At 32.3% G+C, this 6,500-nt stretch overlaps 1 non-coding gene across 1 annotated transcript; it reads right to left on the reverse strand.

Annotated features, from left to right (window-relative positions):
• Positions 1-6,043: 6,043 nt before the first annotated feature.
• Positions 6,044-6,153, reverse strand: LOC138397692 (U6 spliceosomal RNA). The gene has a single exon (XR_011235823.1). It is a non-coding gene; the product is annotated as a U6 spliceosomal RNA (small nuclear RNA).
• Positions 6,154-6,500: the final 347 nt, after the last annotated feature.

The following is a 6,500-nucleotide window of genomic DNA, read 5'->3' on the forward strand; positions in this document are numbered from 1 at the left end:
CAGAGGAGCAAGTCCTTCCGAAGGGCTGGTTTCTGTTTAACCCTTAGAGGAAAAAAGCCTAATGGCAGTTAATGAGGGAGGGGATATAATGAGACTCCTGACCTCCTGTCCTGTCATGGCTGGAAACTCAGTTTTAAGATTTCTCTGAGGTCCCCTTAGCCAAGAGGGGGTTCATTCAGTCAGTTAGGAAGCTTAGGATTTTATTTTTATTTCTCACATTTAAACTATCTTTGAGCCTAGAAAGAGAAGGAAAGCTCCCAAATTATTTTTATGAAGGTGATATTAAATACCTACCTGACAAAGACTACAAAAGAGAAAGCCATAGAACAGCCTTTCAATTAATATCAGTACTAAGTAAAGGACTAACAAGCAGAATCCAGTGGCAATTTATGACCGTGATGGTTTTTCCCCCATGAAATATGGACCGATCAACTCTAGAAAATCTAATATTTATTATCTATCACATGATCACCTCCATGGATGCTGAAAAGGCATATGACAAAATTTAACAACAATCCTAGATAATAAAGCAAAGAAACTCTCAATAAAAGAAAAAGAAAACTAGATGAATAATTCCTTATTGTATCTATCTCAGACTAAACGCCAATGTGATCTATTAGGAAAAACTAAAAGCTTTCCTGCTGAAATCCCATGCTTACTATTATTTAATATTATACTAGGCATACAATACGAAGTCTAGAAATAGTCCCAGTTACTTATGGAAACTTATGTAATAAAGGTGATAATCTCAAATCAATGGTAGAAAGATTGACTATTCACTTAATGGTATTGAAACAACTGGATAGTCATCAATAAAAAAAAAAAGTTGGATGTATACCTAATACTGGATAAAAAGATACAGGCCAATTAAATCAAATATTTAAATTTGGGGGGGGAATTTTAATTAGAATCAAACCACAAAAGTTCTAGAAGACCATAAGGGAGAACTTTTTTTTTATAACCTTGGAAGAAAAAAATAATTTTTGACTCAAAATTTACAAAAGATTTAACTATATGATAGGGTGAATTTCCTGAAGATTACAAAATGCTAAATTGATTCAAGAAGAAGTGGAACCTGACTAGAGCAATAATCATCAAATTGTTGAAGAGGCACTGTAAACTTATGGGGTCCAGCCTGTAAGATACTCTCAGATAAAATCCTTGCCTCCTAGTATCATGCCCTTGTGTAGTTCCCTTACTCAATCACGGATGAATCAGGGCTGGCCCAGTGTCACCAATAGAATAAGACAAAAGTGACAGTGTGTGACTTCCAAGGCTAGGTCATTAAAAAGCATTGCATCTTCTATCTTGCTCTTTCTTGAACTCCTGAGCTCAAGCAATCTTCCCACCTTGGCTTCCCAGAGTGCTAGGATTACAGGTGTAAGCCACCGTGCCCTCCCGGCCCAATCTTGCTCTTTCTAACTGCTTACTCTGGGGGAGGCCAGCCACTATGCTGTGAGAACATAAGGCAGTCCTCTGGAGAGGCCCATAGAAAGAGGAACAGAGACTCCTGGCCCAATAGCCAGCACCAACTTACTGGTCATGTTAGCGAGATGTTTTGATCCTCCAGCCCCAATAAAGCTATCAAATGGCTGCAGCCCCAGCCAATATCTTACTGAAATCTTATGAGAAACTTCAAGCCAGAACCACCTTGCTGAGCAGTTCCCAAAATCCTGACTCATGGAATCAGTGAGATAATGAATGGTTATTGTTATTTTAGGCCACTGAGTTTTGGGATGATTTTTTATACTGCAATAGATAAACAACATAGAGATCTACCTCTAAAAAAGACACCAAACCCAAATAGCTTTAATGAACTTCTTTTAGATCTTCAAGAAATTGACAATTTTTAAGCTATTTAAAACTATCCTAGGGCATAAAAAAGAAATATTTCTAATGCATTCTATGAGATGAACATAACTTTGATATCAAAACCAGACCAAGTATAGTACCCAAACAAATAACCAAATAGAGAGAGAATCAGAAAGGTAGAGAGATGAGCAATCCAACATTGAGGCTGTCTCAGCTATGACTAGACATACAGATACCCTAATTAAAATATTTGTAAATTTGATCCAGCAGCATATTACTATAACAAAACATTATGATTAGAGTTTGATTGAATTTGTTCATCACCAGAAAAATTTATCATTGTAATTTACTACATTAGCATACTAATAAAGAAAACTTTATAATAATGTCAAGAGATGCTGAAAAATTACTTGATGAAATTTAACAACCATTACATTAAACACATCTTAATAAACTAGGATTAGAAATAAAGTTGATAAACGGTGCTAACAGAAATCTTCAATAAGTCTAAAGCATAATGTAAATCATTAAAAAGATTCCCATTTAACTTAGAAGAAAATCAAAGATTTTCTCTAACACGACAAATATCAAAAAATTGTACTTGAAGTTCTACTCAACTTAATGAACTGGGTAAAAGGGAAATATTAAGAAGGAGAAAAAAACTGACTTTATTTGAGAGTATATAGTAGAAACTATAGAACTTCAGAAGAATTAATCCGAAAAAGAAAAAAGAAAGAAAGAAGGAAGGAGAGGGAGAATAAGAAAGTTTAGTATGATGTCTGGATAAACTATCAATGTACAAAAATTAAAAACATTACCAATTTGAAAGTAAACATGAAAAAAGTTTCATTTACAATAGCAGAAAAGTATAAAATACTTAGGAATAGAGCTAACAATCTATGGGTAGACTTGTACTTAGAAAACTGTTTTGAAAGATATAAAAGACATTGGTAAATAAAGAGAGATGCATTTTTCTGGAATGGAATAATAAACTATGCAAAGATTTCAATCCTCCCAAGTTAAGGTATAAACTCAATATAATCCCAAACAAAATTTTGCTAGTTTTTAAAAATGTGATAAGCCAACTTAGAAGTTTATATGAAAGAGAAATTCATTGGTAAAAGCTGCCTCTTTTTTTTTTTGGTAAACAGAGGAAAAAAAATGGAGAAGGGAAATTTGCCCTATCAGATAACAGGACATGCTATAAAGCTATAATAATTAAAACAGTGAGTAACAGTACACAAAGATAGTATCAACAAACTGTATCAACGTAACAGTACAGCAAGTTCAAGATAGACATAGGTTTGAAAGAGAATTTTTATACAGGTAACATTCCAAATAAGCAAGAAATAGATGGACTATTAAATAAATGCTATTAAAATCATTAGATATTCATCCAGACAGAAAAATACACTAATATCCCTGTCTCAAATATAATATAAATGTTAAAAACAGAACTATGAAGAAAATATAGGGAATACTATCTATTCATAATCTTGGGTGAAGAAGACCATTCAAAATAAAATATAGAACCTAAAACCAGAGAAAAAGACATGCATTTGACCACATAAAAATTTTAAATTTCAATACTAAGAAACAGACCATAAATAAAATTAATAGATAAATAAGCTAGAGAGAAAAGAATTTGTAACATATTTAACAAACAAAAAATTAATATCCATATTACATAAAGCTTCTATAAATCAATAAAAAATATTAACTACCTTAGTTTAAAATATACACAAAAGGGTGCTCACTTCAGTAGCACATATACTAAAATTGGAACCATGGCTCCTGAGCAAAAATGACCGAAAATTTGTGAAGCGTTCCATATTTTTTCTTTTATCTCTAAAATTCTAATTGCTCAAATCTTTAAAATTGAGGCAAAATAATTTTATATTGTGACACTATAAAAAATAATACTTACAATACACTGATTGTTAAAGGGAAAAATAAATGTAACTTAGAATGTAAAGTCATTTCAGCTACCTCTTGCTGCCAATTCCCTAGAACAGTGATTTTCACTATGCTGCTCCAACCTCGTGTTTTTAAGCAATGAAACTCTTTCTTCAAACAAAAGCTTATGCAGGACATCTTTGTAAACACTGATGAGGGAGGAGCTGCTCTTGTTGAAGGAAGAAGCCTTCTTGCTTTGCTGCTTTGAAACTCCCAGGACTCAGCTAAACATTTGCCTGACCCCAACCAAAGAATGTCCTTGGTTCTCTCAACTACTGACACGTGGGCTTTCAACAGATTTTCATTCCAGTTTAATTTATAGAAGAACACAATAATCCATCATTCTTTAATTCCAAGACATTAGTATACAGTTGACCCTTGAACAACACAGGTTTGAACTGCACAGGTCCACTTACATGCGGATATTTTTCTGCTTTTGCCACCCCTAAGACAGCAAGACCAACACCCCTCTTCCTACTCCAACATGAAGACAATGAGCATGAAGACTTTTATGATGATCCACTTCTATTTAAGAAATAGTAAGTATATTTTCTCCTCCCTCTTTCTTTCTTTCTTTCTTTCTTTCTTTCTTTCTTTCTTTCTTTCTTTCTTTCTTCTTTCTTTCTTTCTTTTTTGAGACAGGGTCTCTGTTGGCCAGGCTGGAGTGCAGCGGCAAGACAATAGCTCACTGCAGCATTGAACTCCCGGGCTCAAACAATTCTGCCTCAGCCTCCCAAGCAGTTGAGATTACAAGGTGGGACTACCATGCCCACCTCTTCCTTATGATTTTTTAAATAACATTTTCTTTTCTCTAGCTTATTTTATTGTAAGAATACAGTATGTAATACAAATAATACACAAAATATGTGTTAATCACTGTTCATGTTATCAGTAAGGCTTTCAGTGAGTAGCAGGCTATTAGTAGTTAAATTTGGGGGGAGTTAGAATTTATATTAGGACTTTTGACTGTGCAGAGGGTTAGGGCCCCTAACTCCTTTGTTGTTCAAGTGTCTACTATATTTTATAAGTCTCAAAGCAGTGGTTTTTATTTTGCAACATTATAATTTACTTATTAATTTAACACATATTTTGTCTTTTATAAACCAGGCTGTCAAAAATATGATGGCAAACAAACCTAACAAGAACCCTGGTAATAAGTAAGTGAATAAACAAATAAGTAGTAATAAATAAGGTAAGAAATAAATAAGCAAACAAGATAATTGCAAATTATAATAAGTGCAAAAAAGAAATAAAGTAAGCATTTAAAATAGGAAAGTGAGAAAATGACATTTGATTAGAGACTTAAAAGTTATTATCTAAAAATAAACCATTAATTTAATTTGCATATGGGCAAAGAGCACGAACACACTAAAAAGAAGAAATACAAAAGAACAGTATGAAGAGATTTTCCACTTCACTAGTGCTAGGGAAATGCAAACTAAAATATGATCAACTGTTGCATGCTCACAAGACTGCCCTTGCTTCTGAAAATGTTCATTTTATACATTCCTTTAAAACATATGCATTAATATAACCTAAAGTTATTTATACATCTATTGAGTATGTGACAATGTATTAAATGAGATTACAGGTCTATTAAAATTGTGTTGTCTAGGTATTCAAAAGTAAATTATCAATTAACTCACTATTACTTTAAAATCTTAACTATCTGAAATTACACATTAAGTTTATACATTAAGTTCTACTTGTTTGTAATATTATAAGACTCAATTTTTAAAATGTTGCTATTATAAGTCATTTGCATTTTAATACAAAATTTCAGAATCACCTTGCCAAGTCTAAAAACTTTTGCTGGAGTTTTTTATTGAGATTGCATTAAATCTTTGTATGTATTTGTACAAATATGGTATCTTAACAAATTTGACTCTTCCAGTATTACAGCACAGCTATCTCTCTAAATACTTGATCTTCTGTAATATCCCTTACATCCTTTATGTGGTTGAGGGAGGTCCCTTTTATTTTTAGTGTTCTGAGATTTTTACCAAAAATGATTGTTGAGTTTTTTCAAAGTTCTGTCTTTTTCCTTGATAAGTTTAGATAAAGTTTTGTAACCTATTATTCCTTTAATATCAATATTTTAATCTACATATTTATATTTATGCATGTTTTATCTCCTTCCCAAAAATTTTGATATGTTGAATTTTCATTTTCATTATCATTCATTATTTTCTACTTTCCCTTGTCATTTCTTCAAATATACTTGACTTTTTTAGAATTGTTTAATTTTGAAATATTCAGGACTTTCCTAGATGTTAAAAATATGGAACACTTCACGAATTTTCATGTCATCCTTGCACAGGGGGCATGCTAATCTTCTCTGTATCGTTGCAATTTTAGTAATATATGTGCTGCTGAAGAGAGCATGGCAAAGCTTATTAAGTAAGATGTGTCACAAAACCCCAAATATTGCCCTTTATCTTAAACTGGAAAACAATATCTAGTCACAAGTCCAGAAATTAACATCAATCTTCACAAACAGATAAACACAATAACAACAATATAACAACAAACAAACAAAAACCCACAAAAACAGAGGCTGAGAAGCTGGTAAGCACGACCTTCCCAAATTCATTTTGTCTACATAGTCAATTTTTAATCAAATTTATCCTCTAACTCAAATTGGCAAATTAAAAAGTGAATCACTATTAATCATCCTCTGGTACACTGTTTGGTGTAGAACATTGTAATTCAAATACTATCTACATCAATAT

Source organism: Eulemur rufifrons, chromosome 16, assembly GCF_041146395.1.
Source record: "Eulemur rufifrons isolate Redbay chromosome 16, OSU_ERuf_1, whole genome shotgun sequence".
Lineage (NCBI taxonomy): Eukaryota > Metazoa > Chordata > Mammalia > Primates > Lemuridae > Eulemur > Eulemur rufifrons.